The sequence below is a fragment of the Mauremys mutica genome, chromosome 2 (assembly GCF_020497125.1).
Source record: "Mauremys mutica isolate MM-2020 ecotype Southern chromosome 2, ASM2049712v1, whole genome shotgun sequence".
NCBI classification, from domain to species: Eukaryota; Metazoa; Chordata; order Testudines; family Geoemydidae; genus Mauremys; species Mauremys mutica.
Window position 1 is genome coordinate 275,380,788 of NC_059073.1, and position 15,712 is coordinate 275,396,499.

Genomic DNA, 15,712 nt, shown 5'->3' on the forward strand with positions numbered 1-15,712 from the left:
CTCCTAATGCTGGGGGCTGAATCGCGCAGGGAACAGCTGAGTTTAAACTGTTCTTATGCAGGCAGCAGCAGCGGGCATCTCAGCCAGTGTCTCTACTGCAAGCTAGAGCCTAGAGGAGAACCCTTGCTGGGGTGGGGAGGAATGCAGAGCCTTGTCTGCAGCCTGGCTGGAGGAGGGGGAGGGAGGACAGTGAGTTTTCCCCTTCCACCTGCTTTTATTAGCTCTGGATTTAAGCTGTGCAGCCAAATGCTTGTATTTGTTGTGTATATTAGTATTGGAGAGATCCCCTCATCCTGGGAGCAGAAAAGGACTGCCCCTGCCATGGTCAAACACACCCTCCCCCCAGCTACTGTGAGTGAAATTAACAAGGATGCCAGAAACCACTCCTAACCCCGGGGGTGGGAGACTGAACCGCTCAGGGAACAGCTGAGTTTAAACTATTCTTATGCAGGGGGCAGGCTTCTCCCTCCCTCAGGCAGTCTCCTTTTCTTACCGGTCCTCCGTACCGGCTCGTACCGGCCTACTTTCACCTCTGGTGGCAGCTCAGGCTAACCACCCAAATACAAACCTACCCAACCCCCTTTGTACATACTTGGGTGTCTAGTGCAAGATGCTGCATATGCCACAATGGCCACTCTGCTATTTTTAGCATGCTAGCTCAAGAGAGCTAGCCTATATCTGTCTACCAACACTAGGAAGCAATCTCCCAGCCTCTGTAGATATACCCTTACAAGTGAAAATGGGCTAAGTTCATAGAATCATAGATATGAAGGGTTGGAAGGAACCTTTAGAGGTCATCTAATCCATCCTCCAGCGCGGAGGCAGAACCAGGTAAACCTAAATCATCCCTGACAGGTATTTGTCAAACCTGTTCTTAGAAACCTCCAGTGATGGGGATTCTACAGCCTCCCTGGGAATCCTATCCCAGAATTTAATTACCCTTATAATTAAAAAGTTTTCCCTAATATCTAACCTAAATGTCCCTTGCTGCAGATTAAGCCCATTACTACTTGTCTTACCTTCAGTGGACATAGAGAATAATTGATCACAGTTCTCCTAACAGACTGAACATATTTGAAGACTGTTATCCTCTCCCTCCCTCAGTCTTTTTTTCTCAAGATTCAACATGCCCTGTTTTTTAACCTCTCCTCATAGGTCAGGTTTTTAAAACCTTTTATCATTTTTGTTGCTCTCCTTTGGACTCTTTCCAATTATTCTACATCTTTCTTAACGTATACCGCCCAGACTTGGACACAATACTCCAGCTGATGCCTTACCAGTACCGAGTAGAGTGGGATAATTACTTCCTGTATTTTACGTATGACGCTTCCATTAATAAACCACAGAATGATGTTTGCCTCTTTTGCAACTGCATCATATTTGTGACTCCTATTCAGTCTGATAATTGCTAATGGTTCTAAGATTGCTTCATCTAGTTCCTTAAGTACCCTAGGATGACTTTCATCAGGCCCTGCTGACTTAAATACATCTAACTTATCTAAATATTCTTTAACCTTATCTTTCCGTATTTTGGCTTACATTCCTCACCCTTGTTAATAGTAATTGTATTGAGCATCTTGTTACCATTTAAGTCAGGGGTCGGCAACCTATGGCACGTGTGCCAAAGATGACACGCGAGCCGATTTTTAATGGCACGCTGCTGCTTGCCGGGATCCCGTCCGCTGGCCCCACTCAGCCCGCTGCTGAACCCAGGCCGGTAGTGGGCTGGGCAAGGCTGGTGGCCGGGACCCTGGCAGGCAGCAGTGAGCCGTTAAAAATCCTGCCTGGCCCAGCCTGCTCTTCTCTGCCCTCGGCCACCACTCTCTCCTGCGGGGGCAGGGGGCAGAAGCTTGTCCTGCCGGCTGCTGCTGCTGCAGGGCAGCCTCCACCAGCAGCCAAGCTCCCTCCTCCCCTGTGTGCTGGGTTCGTGCCCTCCTCCTCTCCCTCCCTGCAGCCGAACAGCTGATGGTCCTGGAGAAGGAGTGGGAGAAGCGGAGCCAGAACTGTAGACGCAGCGTGCTCGCTGCTTCGGAGAAGAGGCGAGGGCGGGGCCATTCAGCCCACTGCCGGCCTGGGGTCCTGGCTGCGGGTCCCGCTCAGCCCGCTGCCAGTCTGGGGTTCTGCCTGCTGGCCCTTTGCCAGCCGGGTTCCCAGCCATAGGCCCCGCTCAACCTGCTGCCGGCCTAGGTGAATGGAACCCCAGGCCGGCAGTGGACTGAGTGGGCTGGCAGCGTAAGATCAGCATTTTAATTTAATTTTAAATGAAGCTTCTTAGACATTTTGAAAACCTTGTTTGCTTTACATACGACAATAGTTTAGTTATATATAGACTAATAGAGCCCTTCTAAAAAACATTAAAATGTATTATTGGCACGCAAAACCTTAAATTAAAGTGAATAAATGAAGACTCGGCACACCACTTCTGAAAGGTTGCCGACCCCTGATTTAAGTGAAGACAAGCAAAATAGGCATTAAACACCTCAGCCTTCTTGATGTTCAGTTGATAGTTCTCCTTCCCTGCTAAGTAGAGGACCTATGATTTCCTTTGTCTTTCTCTTGCTTCTAAAGTATTTAAATAGCCTCTTCTTATTGATTTTTATGTCCCTTGCTAGTGTAACTCATTATGTGTCTTAGCCTTTCTGATTTTGTCCCTACATGTATGTGCTATTCTTTTGTACTACTCCTTTGCAATTTGGCCATGTTTCCACTTTTTGTAGGATTCTCTTTTGATTTTCAGGTCATTAAAGGGCTCCTGTTGGAGTGATGGTGACCTCTTCCTGTTCTTCCTATCTTTTCTTTGTATTAAAATAATCAGAAGTTGTGCCTTTAATATTGTCTCTGTGAGAAACTGCCAGTCCTCCTGAACTCCTTTGTCCCTTAGATTTTCTTCCCATGGGACCTTATCTACCAGTTCTCTGAGTTTGTTAAAGTCTGGGTTTTTTTGAAGTTCATCATCCTTAGTCTGCTGCTCTCACTCCTTTCTTTCCTTAGATTCATGAAATCTATCAGTTCATGATCACTTTCATCCCAATTGACTTCTGTCTTCAGACTCACAACCAGTGTCTTACTATTAGTCAAGTCTAAAATGTAAAATCCCCCATTACACCAGGTCTTATGTTTTGGATATTGTGTTATTTATTCTAGAAATGCCTCATCTACCTCCTTTTCCTGATTTGGTAGTCTATAATAGACCCCTATCGTGATATGATACATATTTCTCCATTTTATCTTTAGCCAGACACTTTCATTTAGTGAGGATAAATCAGAAAAAGCTTACACTTAGTATCACTTAAGGCAGTGGTTCCCAAAGCCGGTCTGTCACTTGTTCAGGGAAAGCCCCTGGTGGGCCGGGACGGTTTGTTTACCTGTTGTGTCCACAGGTTCGGCTGATCGCGGCTCCCACTGGCCGCGGTTCACCGCTCCAGGCCAATGGGGGCTGCAGAAAGCGGTGCGGGCTGAGGGACGTGCTGGCCGCCCTTCCTACAGCCCCCATTGGCCTGGAGCGGCGAACCGTGGCCAGTGGGAGCCACGATTGGTCGAACCTGCAGACGCAGCAGGTAAACAAACCAGCCCGGCCCGCCAGGGGCTTTCCCTGAACAAGTGACAGACCGGCTTTGGGAACCACTGCCTTAAGTGATACTAAGTGTAAGCTTTTTCTGATTTATCCTCATTCCTTTCTTTTTTTAACTTCAGATTTTTTTCTCGCCTCCTTTCCTGTGTGTCCCATTCTCTGTAATGAGAGGCTCACCATATGGATTTGGTGAAGTTAAGGTTAATAACTAGAGCTGTGTGAAACAGATTTTTTGGTTTGCTGGCCAAACCAATTTTTTTAAATAAAAGATCTTGTTTCAGGTTGAGTGGAAATGAAACTTAAAAAAAGAAAAAATAATGAACCAAAAAAGTAAAAAAAAAAATAAAATAAAAATTGATTTGGTCAAATGAAACATTTTGTTTAGTTTTTGAGAGTTTTTTTTACATTTTCTCTAAATAAAATCTAGATAAAATTCAAAACAAAAAGTTGGTTTTAATCAAAAAATTGAAACATTGTTTTGAAAATATTAAAATGAAACATTCTGATTTTTTGACCAACACAATTTACCAAATCTGGAATATTTCAGCAACAAAAAAAGTTTTGTCTGAAAAATGTCATTGAGTTGTACTTCTAAGTGAGTTTGTGAAGATGAATCATACACATTTCATTTATATAGCATTTCACACACCATTGGGATGTAATTGTCCCCATTTTACAGATGGGAACATTAAAGCTCAGAGTTTAAATAAGTTTCCCAAACTTATACAAGTGACTGGCAGAGCTGGAGATAGAACCAAAGAGTCTTGGTTCCCAATCCTATTCCTCTGGTCTAGCCTAATGAACACACTTTACTAATAGAATAATAGAAGTTAAAGTTGGAAAAGGCTTATGATGTAGAAAGACCAAACTTACTTCTCAGTTTTCTAGGAATCATCTATTTTGAGAGGTCTGCCATATTTAAAAAATGAATGTTTATGTCCCAGTTTTTCAATCAATGGGTTAATTAGTTTTGTGACTCTGTATAGAGCGGCTGGCCCAGATGAGCAGCTGATTCCATCTCTTGTACATTTCATCACCCTAGCCAGCTTGTGCTGCAAATCCAGGGTTGTTTGCTTCAGCATTGACTGCCTGTGGTGGGGTTTATAAACCCAAGGATTCATGCAGGCTTTGGGGAGCAGGAAGTGCTTCATCAGGAGTTGATGACAGCTCCAGTAAACAATATGCCTTCAGAAGCAAGAGGGCTGGTTCAGAGAGAGAGTGTTTCTTACTCACAGTTTGGAGGAAGAGGCACAGGAATGAAACAGCCAATTGGGTTGTCCAGAACTATTTTTCCACTGCCAGAGGAGAAGTTTCCAGACTTCTAAGTGGGCAATTACTATGGGCTCGGAAGAATCAAGCTGTCCTGGATTTTTGTGGCTGGTTTAAGTTTAGGCTGAAGAAAGCCAGTTAGTGTGCTTCCTCGGGACTTGGACTTACTTAACAGAGGCTTGGATGTACTCAGCATTTAGCTTTTTAAAGGAACAGTAGATATGCCTTCCCACTGGAACTTCCATACTTCCCTCACAAAGGAACCACAACCATGTGCAGCCCGTTGGTCACTTCAGGTGGGTGTAGTCCAGTCCTTTTCATACTGTGAACCATGCTTTCCAGCCTCACTACCTCTGGTTCTTAAGCATTACTTTCTGGCCACTAAACTATGCTTTACCGACTACCACTCTGATTTGGTAAATTTTACACCTGTCATCATTTTCTTTCAACAAACATAAATGACTACACCACATACAATACAGTGGAGAATCAAGCCCAAAGTCAGTGAACAATGTCTCTGATTAAGTCTTCATTGGCTAAAAATACAAGTCCCCTGCTTATTGGTATACCAGTGGGGCTGCTAAAATGTGTAAAAATACAAATGACAATACAAATGTAACATCAGTTCTTCCTTTCATAATGAATTAACTTAATTACCACTCTGGAGGAAAACAAAACAAAACCTTTGTACAGTAAACCAGTGTTTCAAATGTATTTGCAGCTTCTCAGTGTCCAGACTCTACAGTTCAGCATTCCGGAAGTAAATTACAGCACTTGCGTATTTTGTGCTTCTACCAACCATAATTAGATACCTAGTTTTCACAGCAGGCAAAGTTGACAAATTTCACTGAGTTGGCATGATGAAAGTTTTACGCTGGTTGCAGATTAATAGAAAAATGATTTTAAAACTCTGAAATTATTTGTAGACCTTGAGTGATTATCTGAGAGGTTTCATTTTGTGAAGAATAAATGTTATTAAAACTGAGCTGAGCATTCATTAAATAATTGCAATGATAAGGTTTAGTAAAAATCTTCACTTGGGACCAATTGAATTGAAAAATCTCTCAAATCTTAATTGTCAGATATATTCGCACTGGAAACAAACATCAGTAAAATGAGTTTGAATCAGAGCTTTACTGTATGTAGGTTGCCTTTGAAGAAAAGTGTCTGTTTGGACAGATCGACCATTTTATGTGATTTCACTCCTCAAATGTTGCTATTGACAATACTGTGTCAGCCATAATCAGTGAGATTGATGCAGCAATGTCACTTCAGTTGCACGCCCATAATGATAGAGGCTACGGGGACAGCACAAGATGTCCAATTAATTATCTGATTTACCTGCAGCTGCAGGAACCTACAAACATTATTCCATTAAATGGGGCCATGTAGGTAGGTTGCACAAGTGGCTTCATGCCACAAAAGTCAACCCATATCAAAGTTTTGTTTCTGAATTCCCACACCTACCCCTCAACTTTTAGAGACATTTGGATATGAAATATGGTTCAGTCTGTACATGATCCTCATTCATGAATAGTTACAGGAGAACTCATTTCTCAACAACCATAGAATGGCTGAAATAAAGGAAAAATCTCTCTTCATCAGCCATAACATCCCGCTCAGGTCAATAGTAAATTTTAACACAGAACAGGGAAAGGATTAAGATACTTATTCTATTAAAATTTATTTGTATTACAGTAGTCTCCAGAGGTTCTGATCAGCATGTTGTATATTGTAAGTTCTTTTGAACATGTGCTTTTTGGTTTGTGTTTGTACAGAGCTTAGCATAATGGGGTCCTGGCCCATGACTGGGGCTGCTAGATGCTATCACAATACAAATAAATAATAATATCAATTGTTCTGGATAGTAAAAGACTGTTCCTCCTTCACAGTGTTTACAATCTAATAAAAAGCAATGGAGGAGGAGGATTTTGGAAATGTATTGGGCATCTTGATGTCTCATCCTTTAAATGTTTCCCCTGTTCTCAGAATTATTATGGAGCTTGGAGTTTTGGCTACTTGTAAGCAAAGCTCTCTAGTTAGAACGTGCCTCTGAAATAATCTTGCTGAAGGTCAAAATACAGTGACAACCAATATGATTGTTTCCCCTCTGTCCTGAGCATCTATATCATATATGCCAAGATATTGGCTTTGGCCCTGATTCAGGAAAGCCCTTCATCATATTCTTAGTGTTGTTGAATCTTCCTATTCAGCAAAACATTTAAGCATATGCTTAAATCACATTAAATCAATGTGACAAGAGCATATGTGTTGATGCTTTGCTGAAAATGAACTTTATAGTTACCTGGAATGGGGACTTAGAGGAAAATAGTTGGCTTATGAGTGTAGAATCTTGTAGTATGGCATAAGCCAAGCACTGACTTTCTTAGCTGGTTAATACCAGTAGGCAGATCTGCTGGTTCTGTCAGTTACCTCGGTACCGAAATGCAAAGATAGATGTTTGCTGGTTCCATCTAACAGTGCTGGTCTGGACCAATTGTGGATACAGCCTAAAAACCATCTGGTCACTGCAGATGTACTTGATATGTCAGAGTAAACTATGGAACCCCTCGGGCACCAGGGTGTTCTGAGACTTCATAGAATCATAGACTTTACGGTCAGAAGGGACCATTATGATCATCTAGTCTGACCTCCTGCATAACACAGGCCGCAGAATCTCACCCACCCACTCCTGTATCAAACCTATGTCTGAGCCATTGAAGGCTTCAAATCATGGTTTAAAGACTTCAAGATGCAGAGAATCTTCCAGCAAGTGACCCATGCCCCACGCTGCAGAAGAAGGCGAAAAACCCCCAGAACCTCTGCCAATCTGCCCTGGAGGAAAATTCCTTCCTGACCCCAAATATGGTGATCAGCTAAACCCTGAGCATGTGGGCAAGACTCACCAGCCAGACACCAGAAGATATATTCCTCCCTTATTCACAGTCTCCACTTCTGAAGAATGTCCTTACTCCCTCCAGAAGAGGAGTCTACATCACTGGCCCATGAACTGTCTCACCTCCAACCATCTGGCATGACTTCCTCAGTACCGATGGCACCACTGCTACCAATGGAGCAGTTCTCTGAATCAGAGGATATAACCACACCGGTATCGCAGTGGAATCAGTTAAGCCCCGATGGACAGTTGAGGTGCTATGCTTGCCATTCTGCCAGGTACAACCCCCGCTCACCCCAGGGACTGCTGGTACTGATTTCCTTAGGGTCATTCGCAACCGGTTGACCCCTCATTCTCATCTTATTGGAGTCCATGGGATCCTTATGGCAGACATCTGGGACCTCTGAAAAGTTGTACTGTTCCTCTTCCTTTCACCAGCCAGTTCATCAGTGTATGAGGAGGAAGAATTGGAACCGGATCCACAGGTACTGACAGCACCTTCTTTATCATCCCTGGATGAAGTGGTCACTCTTTCTTTGCCTTTCCTGCTGGATGACTGAAAAAAGGCAAATAGAGTGCCAATCTATAAAAAGGGGAGTAAGGACGACCCCGGGGAATTACAGAGCAGTCAGCTTAACTTCAGTACTCGGAAAGATAATGGAGCAAATAATAAAGGAATCAATTTGCAAACACCTAGAAGATAATAAAGTGGTAAGTAACAATCAGCATGGATTTGAATCATGTCAAACCAACCTAATAGCTTTCTTTGACAGGATAACAAGCCTTGCGGATGGGGGAAGTGGTAGATGTAGTATATTTTGACTTTAGTAAGACTTTTGATACTGTCTCGCGTGACCTTCTCATAAACAAACTTAGAGTGCTACAAGATAGCAAACATCCTTTCTCCTGTTGTATCACAGCTCACTCTATAGAAGCACAGGTGGCCTCCATGGCATCTCTACCAGATGTTCCACAACAGGACATCTGCAGAACCTGGAGTTCAATCCACATGTTTGTGACACCTATGCCTAGTTCAGGCCTTAGCTGCAGATGCAATGGAGGGATTGGCAGTATTGGAAGTATCTTTGCTACCAGCTTCCTTGCACCCACTTCCATTCTGAACACTGCTTGCCAATCATCTACGTGTGGAATACATATAGGGACTTTCACTTGAAGAAGAAGTGGAGGTTACTTACTGTCACTGGAGGTTCTTTGAAATGCGTGGAATATCTTTATTCCACTATCTGCCCTCCATCTCATCTGCTTCAGATCCTGTTGGATTTGAATTAAGAGGTTGGATTTGAAGTAAGAACTGGAGAGGTCAATCTGCACTGCCTCTTATACCCTGAGCCGGAAATGTGAGAAGAGCTACTGCACATGTGGGCCAATGGTTGCTGCTTTGAAGAAATTCTGAACTCAGACACATTGCGCGCATATGTACGCGTGTGGGACCACACATCTCGAAGAACCTCCAGTTACAGTAAATAACTTCCATTTGTGTTGAGCTCCAGCATGGAATGGATTCTCATGCAGGCAATTTGACTAATTTTCTTGAGGGAGATTAATAAATAGCCTGAGGGAAGGGACTTTTGTAGGATTTGTGTCTGTACAGGGTTGCTTACTTATTGGATTGTTTGCCTGAATTTCTTTTGCTGAAGACCAGCTCATATGATATAAATATAGCATTGGAGACATTGACCCATGCAATATGCATTTTGGATCAGGTTCTCTAATAGAACCTGAGTCCTTTGCACCATTCCATTCAAAGCATTTAACTGACCATTTAAAATGGGATTGCAGCTGGTTTGATTAAAAAGGGACGTGCAAAACCAGCCAGAATGTACTAGTAAATCTGGATCTATATTTTTAGCGATGACCAAACACAACACATCTCTGGCTTTGTTTTGCTCTATCAATCAAGTGTTATGCAGATGTTCTATATCATGAAAATGCCACCATTAGATATTTGCGCTCTCTCTCTGTATGTATAATATAAGTATCTGTGTTTAGATATTGATGCATTTCATATGTTATGTGTTTGTGGAAGTGCATGAGTCTTAATTTTTCAGCTCATTTATGATGCCATGGAGAAAAGGAGATTTCCATGCAGTATTGAAGATGGGTCTAAGCTTGAAATTTCTAAACACAGCAGACACAGAAATGTATAAACATTGCAAGCAATTAGTTCAAGCCTGCCAAATGTTCCCTAAAACAATTACCTTCACTGCTATAAAATTTAGTTTGCACTGTTCTCTGGAGTGTTACTAATTGTTTTTCTTAACCCCAAAAGATTAAAGATCTTTTAAATGAACACATAGGGCTGTACTGTTTCGAATTTCAAATGTGAGTTGTATTAAGACCAGCTTTGTATTATGAACAGGGTTGATAAGAGTATATTTAATGTGGTAATTATCCACTGCTCCCCGTAACATCCCCCAGTCTCAAGAAAAATGTTTCATCATTCTTTAAAAATGTGGTCCAGCTTCAAATTCATTTTTTGTCTGGCATCAGCTCCATGTCTTGTCACTAAGAATAAACATAGCCATGTTGTTTCTCAAATCCTTTTCCACTAGGGGGTATGATAGACTGTAACTGTATTTCACAGCAAACCTATATGATACTGTGGTACTAAGGAGTATACACATGAGGGAGAAGAACAGGCATGCAAAGCTCGATACATAATTTATACAGATTTAAGTCCTGTCATTCATAAATATAATTGTAACCTAAGGCTTGAAAGTGATATGGACATTGCCATATTGATCATACTGCAGCTCTGTTTTTTCAGGCAGTTCATTTGTTGACAGGCAAAATGCAACAAAAATGTTGCTGGTCTGTAAAACAATTAATGGGAGGAAATACTGATAATTATATATTAACACAAGACATATTGTTTACTTCCTCTGCATGTTGAAAGATGGATAATATAAACCTGGTGGGGAGGGGTATGTGTGAGTAGCATTAAATCAGCAATCAACCTTCAAGTCATTTCAGTGCAAACACTGTAATTACTTCATCTATAATAAACAGAATAGAAAACAATAGCACATAAGGGTGACAATTTGCAATAGGCTTTGAATGTCTTTGTTAAAAAAAAACTAATATGGCTGAAGGAAACATTACTGAAATTAAAAAAAAAAAGCAGAAGTTTTGACAGCCAACAGAGGGGGTAATTAGTCTGTACATTTCAAGTAATATATTTAGCAGATCATTGAAACAGACATTACATTTTGCACAGAGAGCATTTCGTGCTTATTACCCTAGAAGCCAGATTTGCCTACCTTTGCTGAACAACATTTTAGCAGAAGTATTATCAGAAGTGTTATGTGTGATTACAGTAATTTAGACGGAATGCATTTTAAGAGCCAACTTCTGCTCTCATATTTAAGTCAAGGGAGTTTACTCCCGATTTGCATTGATGTAAATGAGAGCAGAATCCAGTTCAAAGAGATATTAAAAAAATCTTAGGTGCAGTGTTGTATTTTTAGATGAAATGTGCTACCTCTTGACATTTTTAATTTCTCTTTTAGCTGAAGAAATACCATGTTGCTTGGTCTGATCTTTCAAGCTGGATATTGTGCCTTATATTTATGATCTGTTTCATCTGCACAGCTCAGTGTGAATGCTAGTGTGATGTAATCTGCCACAAAAGGAGGGATTCCTTTACTAAGTGGCAGAATCATCAGTGATTTGTGGGAACAGTTTGTTTGCAATCCATCAGGTCATAAACAATAGTGTTCACTTCAGTGAGCTTCAGTATTTAGAGTGATGTAAAGACAATTGTCATTAATATTAGCTAGGCTTCAGTGTACTTGGCAGCATCAAGAACAAGCAATTAATCCATCTTGATCCCTGCTAACTAATTTCAAGTTCTTTTTCACTGTGTCGTAGGTGCGTTTTGTGCACCTTCCACCCTTTTCAAAGACTGCAACTCCCATTAAAGCTCTCTTAAAAATATTTATCAGTCAAATATTATTATATTTTGGTGTAACACACTCCTCCTACATATAATGAACAATGCAGGATTCCCAGGAGGACAAGCATTCTTATTGAAATGTTTGTTTATTGAGTGCTTTTTTCCAGAAAACCCCCATGAGAAAAGTCTTTATTTTATGAGCTCCTGAAGCTGTAAGACCATTCCCAATACAGCTAGCAGTAAATGCAATTTTGTCCAATGAGCTCAGGTTTTTTTTTAACCAAAATTAATGACAATGGCCAACATTTTCTGAGAGAGACTGAAATGTATAATATACATTTCTGAGGGGTACTGAAAAGAATCTCTGTGTTATCCATGTACAGTAAATATGCCTAAAAAAGTTGTGTGTTTTTATCCTCCAGTAAATCTTTTTACAGATATGTCATCATCGGATCGATGGACTACCAAGAAATCTTTTTACAGTACATTCAAGAATTAAATACTGTAGAATAACAACATAGTATCCCACTTCATAATGGATTATTGAGGATCTTGAAAACCTTTGATTTCCTCTTCCCATTGTGGGAAGAGGAATTCACCAATATCTTCTCAGTCCCCTGAGATTTTTCCCACCCCAACTGTTTTTCATCTTTTTTCCCTGCACTTTCAGAAGCCCTCCGGGGCAGTGACAGTGCTTTCAGCAGAGGAAAGATTACTGTCTCTTTCCTACCCTAGATTGTGTCATGTTCTTGAGTTAGACAGATGGAGTCACTAGAGAGTAACATGACATGCCCCTTCCTACCCAAGGTCATGAGCATCCTGCCTCTATGAAATTCCCAAAGCATTCTGGATTAGGACCTTGGGCTGCAAGCTTTTGTTCAGTTCATGGCAGTACATTGCACTGTTACTGGATTACCTACCAGGCTGGTTCCAGATGTGTAGGTTGTAGGAATCCATTTTAGGCTCTGAATAGCTCAAGATGATAGAAAGAAATCTTAATCAGAAGTACACCAATGCTGCCAAACTCCCTGACCCCACTTTTACCTTACTAGTCCCAACTCACTGTGCCTCTAACTGTGTGACCCTGGCAAGTTACTGAGGCTCTTTTTGACTCATCTGGGGTTAATATCTCCTCTGAGTGTGATCCGGATGTCCAGATCCTTGGCTACAATTGTGGAATGGCTAGTGAAGCTTGGGGAGGGGATGCAAAACGGGCTGTTATGCTTCCCTGATGCTGGACTGGCTCTATCTTAGGTTGGTCCCACATTGTTTTATAGTTATGATCAGTTTCATCTGCACAGCTCACTAAATGCTAGTGTGATGTAATCTGCCACAAAGAAGGGCTGTCTTCAGTAACTGGCAGAATCATCAGCTTCAGCCCTGTGCCTTAGAGCAGCAGATGGTGGGAGACAGCTTAGGAGCATACCCATTACTACTAAGGGCATCCCTACAGTGGGTGATTCTCCAGTGGCTAACTACCTCAGCTTCATGGCCAGAATCTGCCAATGACCTGAATGTTTGCAACGCACTTTAAGAACCTCAGATGAAATGCAAGTGCATACATGTGTTAAATATTATAATATAGAAAATACTATTTAAATGCTGCTGACAAAACATATAGACATTCATCATTTATTAAAATAAACTTCTTTGATATTGGTGACTGGGCATCTGAGTTGTCATTTTAGCAATAGACCTTTCTGGGATTTTTTCTGAAATGTACTTGAAGAAAAATTGATTGATTGCTGTCAATCTTCATTGGCTCAGAATAGAATGTGCACACCGGATGTGATGTAAGTAAAGGGGATGGCAGCTAGTGTTCATTGTGCCCACAGCTAGTCCAGGGTCAGAATTATTAGAGCAGAGGGGTAATTCTAATAACTATCTTATTTAATCATTATGTAATTGTTTGCTGACTACCAGGAACTGAAATTTCCTAGCTTCGGTTCTGGCTTCTAGCTTCTGGTTTTCTACAGTAGCTTTGAAAACTATTTATAATATTGGATGTATATTTCCAAAAGTGTAATAGAACAACTAGCTTTTTGACTGGGTTTTTATAGGCTTCCTTGGTTTCTTTAGCGAGAGGGCTCAGATAATGCAATGATAGACAATGTGGACTGTCCAATGCGGACTGCTCACAAACAGCCTCCAGCATGTATGTCACTCCCAGCTGTGTCTGTGTGTGTGCTGTAGCCAACCAGCCACACCTTGACTCTAACTAGCCTTAAATATTACCACAGGGTGACCCTGATACACTCCCAGTCTCAGATTTCCCCCCCCCATTATGTCCTGTACTGCCCAGTCCTCTCCTAGACAGTGCAAACACATTAAGTCCATTATTCTTTTAAGGGAATAATATGCACACAACTTGTTACCCCAAATGGAGTTGCCCAGACACTTTAACCTGAACACACTGGATTAGATACAACAATTAAACAAGTTTATTAACTACAAAAAGAGAGATTTTAAGTGAGTACAAGTAATGAGGCATGAAAGTTAGAGATGGTTACAAGAAAAATAAATATAAAATGCTTACTGGTGCCCAACTTAACAAACTACATTAGATTCTAAGCAAAGGTCTTACCACATGCTTTCAGCAGTCTTACTGAACAAACTCTTTAGGTCAAGACCCGTCCATCAGAGTCCAATGGCTGCTTCCTTTGTCTCTTTAGGTGCAATATATGTGATGGGCAGGGAGAGGGACAGCGGGGTGTTTGTCCCTTCTTTTTATAGTTCTGTCCCCACCCCACCCCACCCTGTGAGGAGGATTTCCAGCTGGGAGCAAGGTGACAGGCAGTCTGTGTGGAAGGAAATTCCATGCTGTTTCTTTGCTAAGATATAGATTTTTTGCCCCTTCCCCCTTTCTTGACAAAGAATGGCCACTTAGCAGGTAACGGTCCATCAGCCTTGCTTACACCTGGCTGAGGCTTCAGCTTATCCTTTGTCTCCAAGGAACTGGTTTGGCCATTCCCCAGACTTATCTAGAAAACATACTTTTAGACATGATTTCAGTTTATGTTTATAACTTCACTTATAATGCTGCTACATGCATTTTGCTATGATATTACTGATCAACAGATTATGAGTTTTCAAATGATGCCTCACACAGCAGACTTTGTACAAACATTATTACATTAGTGTGTTGGGTGTGAATACGGGTATATTCTGTCACAACCAAGTAGATCCAATATCATGTACTGTATAGGTTAACTTTGATCATGGTGCTAAGTTTCATAGCTATTCAGCCTTGCACTGAGCTGTACTAAAACAGCACACAATTACTTCCAAAGCATTCTATTACTTGGTGAGTTTTTAAAAAGGGAACTGTCAGTGTATTTGAAAATGTATACAATCTGATTTTTATTCACTCTTTATAATAATCTATGAAGCCTGTAACTGAAATCTGTTTTCATTCTAATTTTATCCCCTTCACCATACATGCACAGCCATTTGGTATTATTGGGGTGCTTCTGAGTATGGAACTATTGATGTTGATTTACTTTTCTTTAAAAAAAATACAGAGACATTTGTTTTGGCAAACACTATGCATATGATTTTACCATTCGTTATCATGCTGATCAGTACTGTGCTCTGTAAGCTGCTCATAGATTCATAGACTTTTAAGGCTAGAAAGGGCCATGGTGGTCAGTTAGTCTGACCTCGTACTTAACACAGGCCACAGAGTTTCATCAAATGGTTACTGCAGCAGGCTCATAACTGTAGTTGAGCTAGAGCAGATGTTTTTAGTGCTATCCAATCTTGACTTAAAGATGTCAAGTGATGGAGAATCCAACAGATCCCTAGAAAAGTGGTGTAGTACTCGCATTGTTTAAAACAATTGCACCATCGTTCTAGTCTGCATTTGTCTAGCTTCAGCTTTTAGCAGTTGGACATCACTACACCTTTGGTAGATTAAAGAGCCCTCTACTATCAGAAATCTTTTCCTTATGAAGGTAATAGTAGACCCAGATCAAATCTTCTCTTCACCTTCTCTTTGTTGAGCTTCTTTTGTCTTTCACTATAAGGCAGATTTTCCAGACATCCATTGGTTTTAATGGGG

General features: G+C 41.1%; 1 protein-coding gene across 2 annotated transcripts in view; it reads left to right on the top strand.

The window, feature by feature from the left end:
• The window catches only part of PTPRN2 (protein tyrosine phosphatase receptor type N2), a 954,782-nt gene that overhangs the window by 448,409 nt on the left and 490,661 nt on the right, over positions 1-15,712 (top strand). The window lies entirely within an intron of this gene.